General features: G+C 46.5%; 1 long non-coding RNA gene across 1 annotated transcript; it reads right to left on the bottom strand.

The window, feature by feature from the left end:
- Positions 1 to 143: 143 nt before the first annotated feature.
- Positions 144 to 10,452, bottom strand: LOC132363806 (uncharacterized). Its single transcript, XR_009502658.1, has 4 exons — positions 10,310 to 10,452; positions 9,258 to 9,477; positions 1,903 to 2,006; positions 144 to 565 (listed from the first exon to the last, which is right to left on the bottom strand). It is a non-coding gene; the product is annotated as an uncharacterized LOC132363806 (long non-coding RNA).
- Between the last annotated feature and the right edge of the window lie 10,511 nt (positions 10,453 to 20,963).

Here is a 20,963-nt window from a genome sequence, read left to right as displayed (position 1 = left end):
AGGTCTGAACCGTGGAGAACAGTGAGTGAGCTCTCTAAGGCACATGTCAGTTTCATCATAGTTACTAACTTTTCAGCCTTAGATTTAGTTGTCTTTGGCTACATTTGCCTATAGAAGGTTATATGCAAAGGGTATCTGAGGTCATGATCCCAGTGTTAACACCAGAGGAAAGAGGTTCCAGTTGCTAGGGCCAAACTAATTTGTATCTTACTCTATTCTACATGCATGCCAAAGGGAAACCTGCCCTTTTTTAAGAAAAGGTGTTATGCCATGTTACCTCAACATTCCATGGAGGTAGATGGTGCTTCCCATTTTATAATACAACAGGCCAAAAGAGGTTAAGTAGCAGCTCTTTAGTGGTGAAGCCAAATTTTATTCCAGGCCTAATTCCCAAGTTGATTCTCTTTCTATATCTGCTTGCGTTTGAGTCAATAGAATGGTCCAGATGGAAGAGCAGAAACTAAGCCTCCCCACCTTGATCTTGCATACCTGGCACCGGTTAGGAGAGCAATAACCTCATTCAAGAGCAAGTCAGAGGCTGGCTCAGTGGAGTAGGGCTTCTAGGCTGTATCAAAACAGAAGAGGATTTTTGTTTCATTTGCTTTTCCCAAAAATGGAGGTACTTAGAGCTCCTATTTGGTAGCTTAGGAAGCCTAGTTGAAGTATCAAGGTGGTACGTGATTTAATTTCTCCAAATTTGAGAAGTCAATGTTTTTTAACAAAATTGACCAGTAAGGGAACCTATTGTGTCACTTTGCTTTTTCAGCATACTTTTGCCCAGTTTCTCATCTGATTTAGATGATAGCCTTGATGAAACCCTATCACCCTATGGGAAGGGGCAGACATGCCCATGCATGGTGGAGGTACAGTTTTTTCTCCTGATGCATTCCTAGCTGCTGTTTGAAGTCAAAAGTTAGAAGGCAGCACAGTAGTGCCGATTATGTGGGCTGTTGTGCTTGCCTGTCTGGGCCTGCAGCACTTGCCATCTTTTGTTCTCTGGCTCCATCCAGTTCTCATGCCATGGGCTCCCAGACAGGCACAGTGTATTCAGGGCTGAATTCCAAGGTGGAATTTAAGCTTCATGCCAGCTTCTCCCTTGTTGCCAATTTGAGTGAGCGCCTGCTGGGACTCCTACCTGCCAAGTCCCACCCTGGTGGGACTGTGCCTCCCAGGGACATAGGAACTGACCAGCCAAGAAGTGTGGAAGCAATGGGTGCCAAAGTTATTAAGGGTATGGCTGAATAACTGGCACTAGAAGTATATGTGAAAACCATTTATCTCCAAGGTTCTCTGACAATAAGCTTCAAACGTGTCTGGGAACTCTGCTTCAGGTAGAGTCTGAAATTGCTTGACAAGCTCATCCTGGGGTTCAGTTAAGAGCCCAGGACAAAGAGCCAGCTCTTTGGACAAACATCTCTGGTTCTGTCTCTGCCATTAGTTGGACTTCTGATTTCAGGTAAGTCCCTTCCTACCCCTCAGTTTCCCTATCAGTGTAAGGATGACTTTGAATCTAAGTCTTTCCAGCTGTAAAGCTATCAGGATATAATGGTGAGCAGGAGATCTGACATCTGACTGGAAAAGAGATCCTGCCAGTAAGGCTTTGCCCATGTCTCTGAGCAGCAATTTCCCTACCTGTAACAATGCCTACTCCATAAGGACTGTGGTAAGGATTAAATGCAGTAAGTCACGTGAAATACACATAGTACAATGCCTGCCACTTAGCAAGGGCTCACTCAGATGGGAGATGATCCTAACCTTGGTCCTCAGGAAATAACCTGGGTGAGTTTGCAATGGCAACCACGAGGTGGTGCTAGAGTTAAGGATACTGGTTGTGGAAGAAAGTTGCTTCTGGTGGGGAGATTTCTGACAAGCATTAAGAGGTGACTGGGACAGCTTGCTTACCTTTAAAATTTGGCTATATGGAGAAGGGAAACTACCAAAGGAAGTAGGGATGAGTGAACAGAGAGGAGAAACAGGAGTCTCAATCTGGGCTTCAAGCTACCCATCTGAAAAATAACGACAATAACATTTGTTGGACAGTTACCATGCACCAGGCAAGATGCCATGTCACATGCATCATCTCATTTAATCCTTAGAAAAACAATGTGCTACATACTGCTGTATATCTGCCCATGTGGTTCCAAAGTCAATGCAAATACAGGTCGTTCCTCGCTCAAGAAGAGAACAGGTGCTGGTACTGCTAAGAAGACAAGTCGACTCACCTCACCAACCTCTGTGCCTTCAGAGACAACCAACAACTTGGAAAGCAACTGGAAGGCATCCATCTAGAAGTTATGTCCTTCCCCCAGGACACACACCTTTTGACTGATCAGCCCAGCTTAGCCCACAGCCACAGCTGAGAATGGATAAAAGGAGCTCCCTTGGACTCTAGAGGATCCCTGCAATTTATCCAGCATCTTCAAAGAAAAATGTACACACATAACGGAATTTCTCAGCGACTAGGGCATCTGCCCCTACTCTTAAAAACACGCTGTCAGTAGGGCAATTAATGAAATTGGAATGTGGACTATGGATAAAAGTATCAATGTTAAATCTCCTGAACTTGATAACTATACGTGGTTACGTACGAGAATACCCTTTTTCTTAGGAAATATACACTGAAGTATTAGGGGGTTTAAAATGAGACATTCACTAAGGGAATTTTTGAAATTTCAGAAATACGGAAGAAAAACATAAAAGCATCATTTAACATTTTAGGGTCATCAAGAACGCCCATCATAGAACAGTGTGATATAATGAGTGTTTAGGTTCTAACTGATTCACAAGGTATCTAAAACACTTTAGTTTGATTTTTCATTCAAGTTTGGTTTTTACTCAGAATTTGGGTTTGACTCAGACATCAGCATCTAGAAGGGTTCATTCTGCTGCAGGGTGCGCAGTTGAGGAGAAACCCCTACTGAGTCAGCCAGAGGGGCAAGGGGGCTGAGCCTGGGAATTGGGCCCAGACTGGAAGGAAGCGAGCAGAGGCAGTGCCAGGAGAGGAGTGCTGTCCGTCACACTCCTCAGAGATTAAATCAGCTTTGGGGTTGGACCAGTGCTAGGTGAGATGAGACAGTATGAAGAACAGGGCTTCTTGGGGGACCCTTGATCCCTGGCTCACTGAGCAACCAAGGGGGTGATGGGAAGAAGGGAAAGCTGTATCTGAAAGCCTAAAATCCATTCACAGAAAGGACAAGTGTCATCAGACTCTACTTGTTTATCTACAGCCACACCCTTCTGTTGCCCCATACTTTCACTTCTTAAGGAATCATAATTTTAGCACTTACAAGGGCCCTGGACCTTACTATTCCAATCCCCTAATTAGGAATAGGAAAGCTGAAGCCCACAGAGCAGCACAACGACCTGTCATGTTCATGCAGCAGATGACAAGAGCCAACATGAGCAGCTGATATTACAACTCCAAATTCAGTACTCTTTAACACATGGAGGATCTTGTTATTCTTCATCTAAGCCCCTTCTCCCCCTTGTTAGAGATGAGAAAAGGGAGGATCAGAGAGAGTAAGGGAGTGGCCTGAAGCCAAAGACAGAGCTGGGAAGGGAAAGGTGGCCAACATCCAGGTGGAGTTATGAAAGTTGTTTTGAAGTCACTTCCCTGTGAGTCAGGGTTGGCTTGAGTGTGTAGATTAACTTGCTTCTCCAGCCCCCAGGGTTCCATATTAGCCCCATCTAGGTTTCCCTTACAGTCAGACTTCCGGCTCTTCCACTTGGGTGAGATACCCTGCCTGGGCTCAGCCTCTTCTGCTTCGTTCTTCATCCTAACCCAAAGGAAACCTAGGGGGCAAACCCATTTTCAAGGAAGGCTGGAGATCAGGAAAAGAGGGTGGAAACTTCAGAGAGAGGCCCTGCAAACAGGAATGGCAAGGATCTTCTGAGGTAAAGGCAAGATGCAGGAATATTCTGCTACATGGGGGAAGGGAGGTGGGAGCCAGGCTTGAGAACGAGGAGAAATCAGGGCTTGATGCTGGAATGCCTGCCCCAAGCTATATGGCTGTCCAGACCTAAGTACTGGGTTGGCCAAAAAGTTCGTTTGGTTAAGGAATACATGGTTCAATACAGTTCTTGGTGAAAATGAAAAATGTGTCTTTTATTTTTGCTTAAAACCAAATGAACTTTTTGGCCAACCCAATACATTCCCAGGCTAGGCTGAGGAGTGGGATGGACGAATCACCTCACATCACAATTCCCACTGGAGGGCCTGCAAAGGGGGACTCTATTTGCAATAGGACAGGATGTCACCTGAGGAAGAGGAGTTGCATTCCTGTGCTCAGGGCTAGAGGCCCTCCCTCACACCCCTGTCTAACTTGGATTCTAGAGAGAGATGGCAAGGAAGGGGCTCTGCTCCTCCCTGGGGAGCTGAGCAAAGGCCCTCAGAAACTCAGTCTCCTCCAGACTCTGTTTCCACAGACATAGCTCATTGCCACCTCTATTCCTTACATTGTGCTTGGGTTAACTCTGGTCTCATTCCTTCATTCAGCAAGCATTTAGAGACATTTCCTGTGTACTGGGCCCTGTGCAAGATGCTAGGATACAGTGGTGAAAAACAGTCACTTTCCCTGCCCTTCAGCACTTACACTCCAGCAGGGGAGACAGCAAGAATGACAATAAAATTGAGGAGTATTAGAGGATGAGGGGAGGGCACCCCTACTTCATCTGGGGGTGGCCAAGCTGCCTGGTGAGCCAGAGTCAGCCTGGAGAGGTGAAAGGCGAGTTTGGAAAGGCAGATGCGCTGGTCCTGACTTGACCCAAAGGCCAGGAAACCATTCAGATTTTAGGACACTTTTTTCACCCTGCTATCACTTTTGTTCTTGATTGTTTATTAACAGCTTTATTGAGGTATAATTTACAAACTATAAAATCAACCCACTTTAAGTATAGCTTGGTGATTTTTTTGAAATAAATTCATAGTTGTGCAAACATTACACAATCCAGTGTCCATCTCTCAAAAAGGTCTTTTGTGCCCCTTTAGTCAATCCTTGCTCACTCCCAACCCTAGGCAACCAATGATCTGCTTTCTGTCTCTATAGTTTTGCCTTTCCTAGAAATTTCATGTTACTAGAATAGTGCAATATGTAGTCTTTTACATCAGGTTTCTTTCACTTAGCTTCCTTCATTTAGATGGATTTTTTACATCCATCCATGTTGTTGCATGTTTGTTGCTTTTTATTGTTGAGTAGTATGATACAGTAAGAAATATATATTTGGTCTTTGTGCCCTGTTCTTGGTACACAGCTTCTCTAAAATCCCTGGAATCTCTAGAGTGATGAGTGTCTTTTGTATGCTAGTGAGATGCCCAGATAGTTTCAAGAGGGGGGCTGCTTGCCAAAAAAACCAGGATTACAGGGTTGGAAGGTTCAGCCCCACCCCAAGAGAGGGGAGAGGGGCTTGAGATCGAATCACCAATGGCCAATGATTTAATCAACAATGCCTACATGATGGTGCTTCCATAAAAATCCCTAAATTATGGAGTTCAGAGAGCTTCCAGTTTGCTGAACACACTAAGGTACTGGGAGGGATCCTTGCAATTCTATATGAATATGAGGATCAACTTTTCCATTTCTGCAAAAAAAAGCCATTGGAACTTTGATAGAGATCACACTGAATCTGCAAATTGCTTTCGGTAGTACTGCCATCTTAAAGATATTAAGTCTTCTAATCCATAAACACAAGATGTCTTTCCATTTATTTAAGTCTCTAATTTCTTTTGTTTTGTAGTATTCTATGTATAAATCTTTTACTTCCTTGGTTAAATTTATTCCTAGGTATTTTATTATTTTGGATGCTACTGTAAATGGAATTTTCTTAATTTCCTTTTTAGACTGTTCACTGGTGTCATTCTGATTTTGATTTTCATTTTCCTGATGACTAATGTTGTTGAACATCTTTTCATAATCTTTTCATGTGCTCATCAGCCATTCATATGTCTTTTTTGGTGAAACGTAATCTTTTATTCTTAATCTCCCACTCTATTTCTAGAGTGGAGAGAAGGGGAGTCCCTTTGTCTCTCTCACATACTTTCTCCCTTCTTCCATTTCTCTTTACTTTCAGAAAGTACTTAACAGGTGGAGGGATAACATAGTGCAGGGGGTTAACAACACAGACACTGAAGCCATATCTAGGTCCCACTCTGCCATATACTAGCTGCATGACCATACTTAACTTCTTTCAGTTTCTTCAAGGTTTAAATAGCGTGTTTTGTTAAATAAACTAAGCTTTTATTTCATTTGTTACATAAAATAACTACAGCCTACTACAGCCAAGCATTGTGCTAAACCCTACAATGCAGTCATGAGCAAAAGAGCCATTGAGCTTCCAATGCATTATTCCAGTGAATATGAAACCCCAATTGCAATTAACACCTGAGGGAGGGCCACAGGTAAGTGTCTGTCACAGGGCATTTTGACCTGGCTGTCAGCTTTTCTGAAGACACTGGTGCTTTTAACTGAGCACAGGAGATGTTAGCTAGGCAAAGAGGAGGAAGAGCATCCCAGGCAGTGAGAACATGTAGGGGGTGGCAGAGAGTACAGCTGAGGAGGCAGGTGGAGAGCACTGTGGATGAAGCTCAGAGAATGAAAGGGGAATGTGGTGGAAGATGAAGCTAGAAGAGGCCAGCATGGGCAGACTGGGTTGAGACTCAAAGGCTTTGCTGAGAACTTGAAATTTTATTCTGAAGAATAGAAGCCGCTGAGGTGTTTTAAGCAGAAGAGTGACAAATTCAGATTTGTTTTTCAAAGAGATCCTTCTGGACACAGTACAGTTAGAGAAGAGAGCATGAGGCTGAGTCCTGAAGTACTGGAACACTTAATATCCAAATAGAGCCTTGTATGTCAAAATGTGTAAGCAATGAAAGAGAGGCCTTCAAGAAGAGATGATCACCGACAAGTCAAATGCTGCTGAGAATTACTCAAGGAAGATGAAGACTGAAAAAAATCTACCGAACTCAGAGTCAGGAGGTCCCTGGTAACAGCTAAGGAGCCCCCAAACACTGCTGCTCAGATCTCAGAGTCTGTCTGCCCTCTCTATAGCCCCACAGCCACTGCGTCAGGACTTCCCCTCTGGCAGATCAGAGCAGGTCTTTCTCATTAAGCTTCTTAGGAGGATTCCCTGGCAGCTCTCCTGGCTGGCTGCACCAGCTACATCATGGGGCCAGGCCAGTTTGACCATGTCTGCCCATCTCATCTAACCCACCTCACCCATTTCGCTACTCGGGAGCCAGAGGTACCTACTGGGTGCCAGCATGCAGGCAGCCTCATGCCACGGCTAAGTGCTACTCTGAAGTCAGACACCAGTTCCTAACAGCTCTACCACTAATCAAGATCTTGGTGAAAGATTTCTTTCCAATTAAAAAAAATTTTTTTTGAATTTTTTTGATTTTTTTTTTTTAATTTTTGGCTGCGCTGGGTCTTCATTGCTGTGCGGGCTTTCTTTAGTTGCAGCGAGCGGGGGCTACTCTTTATCGTGGTGCACAGGCTTCTCATTGCAGTGGCTTCTCTTGTTGCGGAGCACGGGCTCTCTTGTTGCGGAGCAACTAAGCCTGTGTGCCACAACTACTGCGCAGGCTTCAGTAGTTGCAGCATGTGGGCTCAGTAGTTGCGGCACGCGGGCCCTAGAGCGCACGGGCTTCAGTAGTTGCAGCGCATGAGCTCAGTAGTTGTGGTGCGTGGGCTCTAGGGCATGCAGGCTCAGTAGTTGTGGCGTGCGGGCTCTAGAGCACAGGCTCAGTAGTTGTGGCGCATGAGCTTAGTTGCTCCACGGCATGTAGCATATTCCCAGACCAGGGATCAAACCCGTGTCCCCTGCATTGGCAGGTGGATTCTTAACCATTGCGCCACCAGGAAAGTCCTGGTGAAAGACATTTAAATGGCCGAAACTGTTTCCCAATTTGTAAAACGCTGTGACAATGAAGCATGTATCAAATACTCCATCTAAGGAATTAGCTATCATAGGTTCATAGTCATTCATTCAACAATTGTTTATTGTGCAAGTAATAGGGATATGACAGTCAACAAGACAGACGTCATCCATGTCAACACAGAATGCCTAATCTAGTGGGGGACCCAGTCAAGCAAAGATTCAGTGCTTCGATGGGAAAAGCACAGGGTGCTGGCAGAGGATTAGGTGGGTGGGGGAACAAAAGTCACACCCCTAGTCTTGATAGGGAGGGTTGACTTTTCTTTGGGCAAGATCACTCATTATAGCATAAAGACAGGGTTGGTGCCATTGGCAAGAGAAGGTTTGGTTCCTGTCCTTAAGGAGAATTTAATTTGGTTGAAGAGGCAAGCACAGGAAAACAGCGAGAAGAAAAATGCAAAGAAATCCTAGGCAACTGTCATACTGGGTGTCACAGTCGCTTTTTTTGCAAAAAGTCTCAGCTTATCTATACTCAGGTTCCAAATATCCCCACCATACAGAGGCCTAAAAGCTGGGCCCCAGGGCCACTGGAGTATCTGTGTCTCTCAAGACAGGGAGCAGCCCAGGACCGCTACTGCTCCATAGGATTTTCCCAGGCTCAAAGCCCTCTCACCCAGAAGTGAACACAAGGCCTGCCCAGCAGAGGTCTGGGGTTCCTGCAAATTCTGTAGCTGGAGAGGAGGCTGCCGGAACTCCCCAGCTTCTCTCAGGCCTTCCTCCTCTGCTAGGTTCAGCTATAAATAGCTTGCTGGTTTCCAGCTGGGAATCTCCCAGCCCTGCAACGAGTAAGCACCGCCTTCTCACCCTGTGTTGCCCTCAGCCTAGAGCAGAAGGGGGTGGTAGCTGGCAGGTGTAAGGAGACTAGATGAGGGAAGGGCAAGAACCACCACCCCAGAGAAGCCGGCCACTGGACTACATTACCCACAATCCCAGATGGTAACTGGAAAGAAGAGGCTGCTGGGGGCCTGCAGCCTTAGGTAGGAACAAGTCCAGAGGCGTCCTAGTCCCTGGGTGTGCAGCCCAGGCCCAGACCCAGTTTTTTTTCCCCAAAATCTAACCCCTAAACCTTCAGTCATGGGCCTTAGAGATCATCTCCTCTCCATGCACCCAATTCACAGGCACTCCCTGAGGCCAGGGAGACAGACAAAACTCCTTCTATTTTGGCCTTATTCGCAGTGTGTGCGTGTGCTTACCACCAGAGACTGGAAGTCTGTGAGTGATTTTATTCTGGATCAAGTCCAGAGGCTTCTTAGTGCCAAAAGCCCCCTCCCTGGCATATTATTTGACTTGTTACTCCCAAGCTCTGAGCTTTTATCTCCCTGCCTCACCTGAGGAGGAGCAAATGCTCACAGGTTGGTCCATGTTGCACTTCTGGAAGCACTGGGGGGTGGGTGTTCAGGAACTGCTGCTGGTTTGGTCTCTGCTGAGATCTGGTCCCTCTCCGAGCTTTGCTCATCTCCCAGCAGATAGATCAGGGTAATCACGTAGCTGAGGCAGGTTTAAGTCCCTGGAGGCACTGTACCAGGGCCTGTGGGGGCCTGCTGGCTCCTGCAGTGGATAAACCAGAGCTGTCAGGCTGAGTAAGTGAAGCCATTCTGGGTGGTGGAGGCACCCAGTGGGCACCACTCCAGACCACAGTGGCACTGCAGGTGTACACCTGCCCCGTCTCTGTCTCCCCCACCCCAACCTTCCAACTTTCCACACAAACTATTCATGTTGGGTTCTGGGGCTCATGAAGCTCCAGACCACAGGGAGCGTAGCAGGTGAAGATGTTAGCGGCTGGACCTAAAGTCGGGGACCCCTGTCCAAGGTGAAAAGGCACTGTGGCTACCCTGACAACAGGGTCCTTTCCCTCTTTCCCCTCGCTCAGATATAATAACAACTCTCACATACTGAGCCAGGCACCAGGAATGCGAAGAGAAGTTAAGATCGAATCGCAGTCTCAATAAATAACCGATGCGTTAGGTGCATCCCAGGCCCGTGGGGTGGGAAGGACTTCCAGATGGCCAGAGGCCTGAAACAAGTAAGGGGTGAGTAGCAGTTCTACCAGAATGGTGTGGGAAGGGCATTCCAGGCAGAAGGGACAGCTTGAGTAAAGGCAGGGAGGAGCGAGAAACAGCAAGCAGGGAGGAAGGCAGGGCGAGAGAAATACCGAAGACCGACTAGCAAAATGCTAGCGGAGGCGCGCGGCGAACGGGGACAGGCCCTCACAGCAAGCTTAGGCTTTAGGCCCCGGGCCGGGAGCCGCGGGAGGAACTCCAGCAAAGTCAGCTGCTCTTAGAGAATTAAGGGGAAAAGCGGGACAAAATATAAAACCGGTGGGGAGAGTGGGAACCTCAGACCCTCTCGGGACGCCCAAGTCCGCCTGTCCCGCGTTTACCTCAGCTAGGCCGGGCCGCGCGTTCCCGGCCCCGCCGCCGCCCCCTCCTTGGCAGCGGGTCCCCTGGCCGCCGGCTCCCGGGCGCGGGCGGACCCGGAGGGCCGAGCTCCCGCCCACAGCCGCCCGCGGGCCGCCTGCCAGACACGCCGGGAAGGAAGGGCCTTGTATGGGCCTCAGGCAGGGAGGAAGCGTCTGGCAAGGTCCCGGGAGGAAGCGCCATATATGGCGAGGGGCGGGCCGGGGGCGAGGAGCGCGCCCGGGGCGAGGAGCGCGCACGGGATGGAGGCTGCTTCCGCCGCCGCAAGGCGGAGCCGCGCCGCGCCGCCCCACCCCACCCCCACCCCGCGCCAGGCCCACTATCCCCCACCCAACCCCTCCTGGCCCGGGAGGTACGCACAGCGCCCGGCACAGCTCCCTCGGTGCCGGAGCTACGGGAAGTGGGGGCGGGAGGCGGGGTCCAGGCCGCCTTTGACGCCTGACCGAGCCGAGACTGATTCCCGGTTCCAGGCACTTGCTCTGTGACCTTGGGCAAAACGCTTTAGTCTCTGAGCCTCAGATTCCTCTCCTCCGAGGGGTGGGGATAAAAATGAGAAGGATGCCTGTTAAGCACGTCCGGGAGCGGCACGGCCCGCAGGGGCAGCGCATTCACCCTAACAATTGTGTGTGGCGGGGATGGGGGCGGGGATTCCCAGTCCCCTGTTGTGTCCTTTTAGCCTCTCCCTAGCCACTTCGGTGCCTGGGGGCTATGTGGAGCTGACGCCTCCAGAAGATATCTTTCCAGAAGAAAATGGGGCGACCTTAGGGTCTAGAGTTTTCCCTTCCAAGCTGTGGGATTCAGACAGACGGGGTTCCAATCCCAGCTTCTCCCCTTCCAGCTGACTGATGCTGGGAAAGCTACTTACCTTCTCTAAATCTCAATTTCCTCATCGGTAAAATGGGGATAATAATTCTTGATTTGCAGGGTTGTTGTGGTAATCAAATGAAACGAAATGGGGCGTCTGTGAGTGTGTGTGTGTGTGTGTGAGAGAGAGAGAGAGAGGGAGAGAAAGAGAAGTGCTTGACTCGAAGTAGGTGCTTAATTCATGTCAGTTCCTCAGTTCTCTGTGCACTTTCCCAACTGGGGGATGGGGAGAAGGAGATAAGAAGGGCTAGGTAAGCTTGGCCATTCTTCCTGGAAGTCCTGCCCTCTTGGAGGAGACTGTCCCTTCTTAGGCATCTATGGGAACTTGTTGCCAATATTTGGTGCTTCTTCCAGAGGCGTATCTGTGCCTCTAATGCTCCCCTTTCTCAGTTCAGCCACCACCCCAATGACCTGCTCTCCTTGCCTGCTGTTCTTCTCTACCTACCCCAGAGCCTAGCTGACCTCCTGGACAGGCTGGCAAGGGCAAAAATAACCTGGAGGAAGTTGAAGTTCCCATCACAGCCAGAAACTGGTATCTAGGACATCATCCCCTCCCACAACTGCTGTCAGTACCACACCCACACATTTCAACAAGAGATGGGTATCAATCTCAGAGAAACATTCCCCAATCCTCCCTTTGGCCCTGCCCTGTGCTCATCTGTTCTGCCTGTAGTGAAGTTCCGCTTAAATCTAACCTGAGCCTTCTTGCCTCTCGGTGGCAGACCCATCCTGCAGTTAGCAGCCCCTAAGAGGTTCCAGGCAAGTTTGTGGACACACACAATAGATGTGTCACCCACGGCCTTGTTTCCTTTCATCCTGTCGTTGGCATGGTAACCTTCCCTGTAAAAGTTGCAGCCCTCAAGGATGTTTTTCAGTTCTAGCAGGGACATAGCTCCTTCCCCCCACCCCGTGTAGATCACAGGGTGACATGTAGCTGTGTCATTCTGGCCTCTTCCAGAATGGGGACGTGGTGCTGGTGGCACAAAAGAAGGACTGGTTTATGGAGGGCAGCAAAGGGCTTAAGGGAGATGCTGATTGGATCTCTGAGGAACAGATTCCTTCTGTCCTACATGTTGATTCTTGGCCACCCAGAGAAACCAGCTCTGAGGCCCAGAATATTTAGGGAGCCACTCAGGATCTCATGGTGAATGATAAACACACACCTTCACTAAAATCAGGCACCCAACAAATGGCATGATGGCCGGTGCTTAAACCTGTAGAATAAGCTGATAAGCTAAAAAGCCTCCAGAATCCAGTGATTTCCTCTCTCCTCAGTCCCTCTGTGGAATAAATGAATATTTATTAACCATCTCCCGTGTTCCAGTTTCCCCATATATTATTTAAACTAATTCTTCCCACAGTCCTTTGAGGGAGGTATTAGAACACATTTTACAAACGGGGAAACTAAAATTTGGGCGGAGATCTTAAGCAACGTAACCAAAACTACGTGGCCGTGGAGTGGTGGCACTGAGACTGGAACCTAGGTCTTCAGACTCCCAATCCCACACAAAAGTCCTGTGTTCCTTTGTATTTGTGACTGTGCTACTGATAACGAAATCCTTGCCCCCAGGTCCCAAGGCATTGCCTTTCTAGGAGGTCCTCAGGAACGAAATGGGCATCAGCATCAGTCTCTGTGGCCACGGGGTCCTGCGTGGCCCTGCGTGGCACAGCAGCAGCAGCAGCCGTGTCCTCATCCTCAAACCTGTGTCTTCCCCCTGCCAGCTGCCTTGTCTCCGTCATGGAGTTTCCCCAGCAGAGGGCAAGCCGAGGGAAAGTGGTTCCCAGCTGCCAGCCTCATCTAGACAAAATTGCATTAGCGCCAGCCCCGGCTTCGTCCCTCCAGAGTGAGCACATACAGCTCCCCCGCAGAAGGGAGGGGCAGAGAGACACGGAGCAAAAAAAGGAAACTTCCATTTCTTTCTCTGGCCGGGAAGCACTTGGCTTCGAGCTGCCACTCATCTTGTAGGTGGGGAAGATTAATACTCATCCTCTGGAGATAATAGAAGTCTCTAAAATGAACCCTTGGGCAAGAGGTTTGCTAGGGAGAGAGGCTAGTAGGAAAGCCCGAGGTTTGAGTGCAGCAGGAGGGAAGGAGAGGCAGTCTGAGGAGGGAGAGAGGCCCCTGATCTCCTCTTGTGCTCTTCTCTGGGTGTCATTCTTCTTTCCGTGGGACTTCTGTCCTTTCGTCCAAAAAGACCAGAATAGTCATGTCCTGGCAACTGGGGCAGGGTGAGGGAGGAAGCAGTAGGAGGGGGAACTATCAGATTGTCACCTCAAGCAAAACAGGGAATGCGTTAATATTACTAATAGTTAATAGCGGGTCAACCCCGCTTCATTTATTATCTCATTTAATAGATCCTACTGTTATCCCTGTTTTAGAGAAAAAGAAATTGAGGTTTATGGGGCTCCTCAATGACAATAGCTCCCAATGGGAGTGGGCCAAGCACTCAGCAGATATGGTCTCATTTAATCCTCACCACAAACCAGTGAGACGGAACCATTATGCCCATTTTCTCCAGGTGAAAACTGAGGCTCAGAGAAGTAGGGAACTTGCCTGTGATCACTAAGTAATGTAAGTGGCAGAGTGAGGGATTAGAATTTGGATGTGTGACTCCAGAACTCATGTGCTCAACACTGTCTTGCTGCCACCAAGGCTTCTCCACACCTTCCGGGACTCCTGCTCACATAGCCTGAGACCACAAATATCTGCCCACACCTGCACTTCCCTGCGTTTTGCCACACAGGTGAAAACCCAGCCAGGAGCATTCACTGGATTTAGTTCAGACTTGCCACCAGCGTCTTTCTGGACGGATGGGCCTGGGTAACACGGGGCCCTGTGTCTTGGGGCTCTGGCTCCCATCCAGACTCCCGAGGTGGGAGGAAACCTAGAGGAGACATTACCACCCTCCGCATGCCTTGAGATTTCCCTAAGAGATACAAAGATGTATAAATTGAACAGCCCTCAGGAGGTCTCCTTAAGACCCAGGAAGGTGCTTCTTGCAGGAAAGGATGGTGAGCCCAACAATTTGAACCAGTGAGACCTGAAAGCAGCAGTCTCTCCAGCTGCGCAGGCTCCCAGTGGCCTTTCTCAGAGGCTCCTCTGCACTGTTACATGCGCAGACTCCATCACTCCCACCCCCACTGCTGTGGAGGTGGGAAACACTTGGAATCCTGAGTCAGAGGCAAGGTTCCACTTCACTTTCCCTGGAACAGCAAGTCAAGGATGCAGCCGGCAGTGTATTTGGAAAGGAAGGGCAACTGGAAAGTGAAAAAGAATAGTGCTCATTTCCTTCCCTACCATCTCTTTTATTTTAAAAACATTTTATGTATTTAATTTTTATCACACCATGTGTGATGCACGTTCATCGCAGAAAATACATGTTATGGAAATGAGGTTTATTAGTGTGAGTGTTCCTCCCTTTTTTCTCTCCTAACTTACCCGTCCACCAAAAGGTTTCCAGCTCAGAATCCAATCCCACTTTCCCACTTTCCAGTTTAGAGGGTTCAGTCTTTGCCAGCCCAGTTCCTGGACATTTTGTGATGCAGAATCAGAACTGGGGGGAGGGAGTAGTTAGAGAGAGATGTAGAGTCTGAGAGGCTGGGAAAAGGAAGGACTTGGGCAGAGAGGCTAAACTGATCTATTTAATAAAGAACAAGGAAGGAGAGGGAGAAGGAAAGTTACAAGGGAAAAGTAGGGGGACTTTTATGAAGTATTGCTGTGGGGCGTTAAGTGGACTCCCCATAATTCCCCAAGTAGAGATTGGAATAACTCTGTATTTTCTGGCTCCAGGATCGTAATTCCTTATTTGCAATTCTTTATTGCAAACCTTGTAGAGCTTTGACCATGTAGAAATCCAGCATTTATTAGGGTTCCATACAGGAAAGTACAAAATATCATTATCCGATAAGTAAAAGAAAATAGTCAAGTATTTATCCTGCCTTCTTTTTTTTTTTAAAAAACAACTATGATTAAGCCTAAGTTTATCATCGACAAATTCTGGCTAACAAATGCAAATGGAATGATAGAATTACAAAATCACCATTTAGTAACCTCTAATGAGATAATAGATTTAGACAAGGATCATCAGTAATCCAGGGATTCCTAAAACCGTTGGGTGGTGAAGGATGGAAGGGAACTTTATAATATCAATAATACTTGAACTCACCAATTAATTTTAACGTCACAAAAAGAGAGACACCCAAGAAAACAGAAAACATATGTTCACGTAGAAACCTGTATATAATGTCCATAGCAGCAGCATTATTTGTAATAGTCAAAATGGAAGCAACCCAAATGTCCATTAACTGATAAGTGGATTTCTAAAATGTGGTATATCCATATAATGGAATATTATTCAGCCAAAAAAAGGGGGATGAAGTACTGATACATGTTACAACATGGGTAAACCTCAAAAACATTATGCTTGGGGCTTCCCTGGTGGTGCAGTGGTTGAGAATCTGCCTGCCAATGCAGGGGACACGGGTTCGAGCCCTGCTCTGGGAAGATCCCACATGCCGCAGAGCAACTAGGCCTGTGAGCCACAATTACTGAGCCTGCGCGTCTGGAGCCTGTACTCCGCAACAATAGAGGCCACGATAATGAGAGGCCCGTGCACCACGATGAAGAGTGGCCCCCACTTGCCACAACTAGAGAAAGCCCTCGCACAGAAACGAAAACCCAACACAGCCATAAATAAATAAATAAATAAATAAATAAATAAATAACACCCCCCAAAAAAATTATGCTAAAAAAATATTATGCTAAGTGAACGGAGATACCAAAGGCCATGTATTTTATTGTTTTATCTACATGAAATGTCCAGAATAGGCAAATCCATAGAGACAGAAAGTAGATTGGTGGTTGCCAGGTGCTGGCGGGTGGGTGGAATGGGGAGTGACTGCCAACAGGTACAGGATTTCTTTAGGGGTTGATGGTAATGTTCTGGAATTAGGTAGTGGCAATAGTTGTACAACAGTGTGACCATATTAAAAACCACTGAATTGTACACTGTAATTTTTATGTTATATGAATTATTTTTCAATTAAAAAATAATATCTAGAAAATTAAAAAGAGAGAGAGAGAACCAAAAATTATGTGTCTCTTGATATATTGCAGAAGCAAGTACATAGCATGACCTAAAAAGTGAACCTGAATTTGATCAAACCTCTAGGTATAAAAACGAGTTTGGGGGCTTCCCTGGTGGCACAGTGGTTAAGAATTCGCCTGCCAATGCAGGGGACACGGGTTCGAGCCCTGGTCCGGGAAGATCCCACATGCTGCGGAGCAACTAAGCCTGTGCGCCACAACTACTGAGCCTGCACTCTAGAGCCCGTGAGCCACAACTACAGAGCCTGCGTGCCGCAACTACTGAAGCCCACACGCCTAGAGCCTGTGCTCCGCAGCAAGAGAAGCCACCGCAATGAGAAGCCCACGCACCACAACGAACAGTAGCCCCCACTCACCGCAACTAGAGAAAGCCCACGTGCAGCAATGAAGACCCAGTGCAGCCAAAAATAAATGATAATAAATAAAAATAAATATTAAAAAAAAACAAGTTTATAGGAAATTCATGGGATAGAAGGACATAGTAAATAACATTATGAGGGGAAAAAAGTGCAATCTGTCAAATCTAAAAGTGGGGAATTCTTCAGGACAAGTAACTTGGTTTCTTCAATAAATAAATAGCAAGGGAAACTAATATGAATGAAAAGAAACTTAAAAGACGTATCAACAAATGAAAAATGTGGTCTTTTTTAGGTCTTGATTCAAACAAAGGAACTTAAAAAATACTCATAAAGATATATACTGAAGTATTTTCAGATGAAATTAGGTAATGTCTGGAATTTGCTTCAAAACAATCCAGTGTGTGGTGGCAGGGAGTGAGGAAGGGAGTGAGGAAGGCAGTGTAGACGAGACAAGACCAGCTGTGAGTTGACAGGTGTTGAACTGATGGTTAGATACAGAGAAGTTCACTACATTACTCCCTCCTACTTTTGTGAATGTTTGAAAATTTAAACACACACACATAAAAATGAAGCTTGATTTATCCATGAAATTGGGGCATATTTAAAAGTTATATATTATTTAAAGGAAAATGGGCTAAGATCAAATAATTGAGTTTGAGGTCACTCATGCTTTATTGAAAGCTGAAATTAAAGAGCATGTATAAAATCTGAAATGACCAAATTATTCTTATCATTATTGTTATTATTGCAATAACTAAACTGGAAATGGAGCGGGGCGACCAGGACCCTCCCAAGGAGGCAGGAAGCAGTGCAGCCTTTCGAACACCCAGAAACACAGTCAAACTAAGTTGTTGGCCTTCTGGCCCCAACCTGCTTTTCCAGCCCCGTTTCTTGCCCCCCACCCTTTCCTTGCTTTCAGGCCACACCACCGTTAATTCACAGGTTCCTGAACACCTTGACTTTCTTGCCTTTGTACTTGTTATTGCCTCTGCCTGCAAATCCCTCTCCTGTGAACACCCCATCTTCCTCCTACACCTTGTTCGCCTCCTCCTTCCTAGGATTAGTCACTCCCTGCTCCATACACACCTCTATCACACTGTGAGGCAATTATTTATTTCTAAATCTCCCCCCACCCAATTCTGTGATGGCCCAGACTCTATCTTGTTTATCTCTGCATGCTCAGGGCCTGCTTTCTGTCAGGCATTTGGTGAATGTGTTTTGGATAACAGACTGACTGAGTAACTGAGGAGCAGCACAGACTTTGGATGGCCCGGTGCTCCGTGTGGCCCCAAGAAATTTACCCAGACTTGGGCTCTCTCCCAAGATATGCCTGCTAAACTGGGGTACAACAAAGCAAACAGTCTGATCCAAGAATAAACAACAAGACCACCTGGTTAACACCAACCCAGTTATAAGCAAAAGAAAAAAGAAGTTTAAGAGAAAAACTTGGAGCCTAGTAGTATGCATGAATTGTGTATTGGAAATGGGGACAGAGAGATAATTTGGTGACGGGGGCAAGAGCTCAAGAGTTCTTGAGAAATAGGGTGGCAAGCTAATAAAACAACACTGCTTTCTGACTTTTAAAAAACCTACAGCCCCCAAATGTAGAAGCCAGCAGCAGCTCCCTGATGCTTCTATCCTGCCAGCCCCAATGGACAATCCACCTACAGGGAATATTAAACAGCCAACCTGTGTCCTCTCAGCAAAGAACCTAGAGCCCTGAGTCACTACAAAATCTTTCCCTTCTTTTGTTTTCATCGCTCTTAACACCTTACAACTGAAGGAGCAGATCTGTGCAGGGGGAGAAAATACTCCATCAGAGGACCTTCATAAAGATGACTACATCATACCAGATTCTAGAAAATAATTATTTGCTTACCTAGTCTTATTTTTTCTTTTTCTTTCATAAATACTTTCTTCTGATGATTTTTTAAAAACCTGCTTACTTGGAAAATACAGAAAAGTACACAAAATGAAATTAAAATTTCCCATAATCCCACCAGAAATAACATTAACATTTGATGTATGCGTGTGTGCATGTGTGCATTTTATATAACTGGAATCATGTCATATAGAGTTTTATATATTTACCACTTAGTATATTGTGGGTATTTTTTCAGGTCAATAGTTATTTTAGAACATGATTTATAATGACTGCCTAGTAGTCCATCATATAACAATTTACTTCAGCCATCACCCATAGGACATTTATGTTGTTGCCAGTTTTTCTCCGTTACGAATAATACACTGTAATTAACAGCAATCCTGGAAGAACTGCTAGGTCAGAGGGCATGAACTTTTTTTAAAGAAATTTAGTTAGTTAGTTAGTTAGTTAGTATTTTTGGCTGCATTGGGTCTTCGTTGCTCTGTGCGGGCTTTCTCTAGTTGCAGAGAGTGGGGGCTACTCTTCCTTGCGGTGCGCGGGCTTCTCATTGCGGTGGCTTCCGTTGTTGCAGAGCACAGGCTCTAGGCGCGTGGGCTCAGTAGTTGTGGCACACTGGCTTAGTTTCTCCGCGGCATGTGGGATCATCCTGGATCAGGGCTCGAACCCGTGTCCCCTGCATTGGCAGGCGGATTCTTAACCACTGCACCACCAGGGAAGCCCCGGCATGAACTTTTATAAGGCTTTTGGTGCATGTTGTTGAATTGCCCTCAGGAAGGCTTATACCAGTTTATTCTCCCCCCATCAGTGTATGAGACTTTCGTGCATCCAAGGGCTATCCCTCAATCTACCATGTGTGAAAAAGGTAAGGTGCTTCTATATTTCTCACAATGAATATATATTTTGTAATCAGAAAAAAATTCATGTTCTTTTTTTAAAGAAAAAGAAGTTTTCCCCATTAAACAGATGGGAAACCTGAGGCCCATGGATGAATAACTTTTAAAGTCTTGCTTTTTGAAGCCTGACAGTTGGGTCTGAGGAGATTGAAAAAAAGTATTTCTGGATAGAACCAAGATTCTGAGAAGAAAATTCTAAGGACCTTGGCAGTTTCAGTAGCCAAGAATGAAGTCTGGCTCTGAAGAGAATGAAAGATGACGCTGAGGAGACAATTCAGGGGAGTCATCACAAATTTGAGGGGACAAACTTGGTTCTGAGGCCGCTGGAATGGGATCGGAAGCAGTCACCACTCCAGAGTTTCTCTTTTACAGAGACTTGGGGCAATCAAATTTGCATTTGCATCATTCATAGGATACTGAGAATACTCCCCAAAGTACTGCTTGGCCTCATCACTGATCTGAGAAGACTTACAAATGGGCCAGGTTGGGTGGACCTTAGAGTATTAAATAGGTGGTTCTGAGAAGACAGTTTAAGATGGATGATTGGTGTTGAGGTGACTGAAAACTGGTTTTGATAAGGCAGCTGGAGATTCACTGTCTCTGACAAGCCAGTTTGAAGGAATTCAAAGTTGGTTCTAAAGAGATTCAAAGGTGTTTGGCGGGCTGGGATGGTTTTGTTTTTTGTTCTCCCAGATCCCCTCCATATGCCCTGGACCAACTTAACCCCAATAGGTGCTTCATTAATTTGTTCAATAGATGAGGCCCAGTTTGCTTCTCTGGAGTTTGGTCTTTGGATCTGGAAAGATTCTAGGATGAGAAGTTGGTTGTGAGCAGAAATGAGCTTCTGAGGAGGCTGAGATAATTTTCTCTGAGGCGGGCACCCACTTATGGTTCTGTGGAAATGGCGACTTCTGGGTTTGTCTGGGAACTGAGGAGGCACTCAGGCCCAGGTGGGCAGCATGATTTACCTGGGTCACAGGGCTGGGAGAACACACTTCAGGAGAGATTCGTTTCCACGCATTTGCCTCCCCAGATTTATTAAACCCCCTCCCTCAAAATGAGTCCCAAGTGAGAGTCTTAGGAGGGACTCCCACCCCACTATCCCCAGGCCTGCTCTTTGGACTCTAGTTTGCAAATCAGCATCATGATCTTAGAGGGCTGGTCAGAGCCCAGGCTCAAGAGGGTCACCCCCAGGGAGGGAGGACAGGTCTGTAGGACGGAATGAGCACTGGGAGTCTACCTGGGGAATGGGCACTCGAAGACAGGGAAGGAAAAGATTTAAAAAATCTAGCTGTAGTGAGGTATAAAGGGTTTAAAAATAGCTTTATTTACATACCATAAAATTCATCCATACGAATTTAAGAATACAATTCAGTGACTTTTAGTAAATTTACAGAGTTGTTCAAACATCACAGTTCATTTTTAGAACATTTCCATCATCCCCAAAATAACAAGCTGATTTGCAGTCAAGATCTACTCTTTTTTTTTTTCTTTTTAATTTATTTTTGG

Source organism: Balaenoptera ricei, chromosome 3 (assembly GCF_028023285.1).
Source record: "Balaenoptera ricei isolate mBalRic1 chromosome 3, mBalRic1.hap2, whole genome shotgun sequence".
NCBI classification, from domain to species: Eukaryota; Metazoa; Chordata; class Mammalia; order Artiodactyla; family Balaenopteridae; genus Balaenoptera; species Balaenoptera ricei.
The sequence above is the reverse complement of the archived record's forward strand: the minus strand, read 5'-3'. Positions and strand labels throughout refer to the sequence as shown.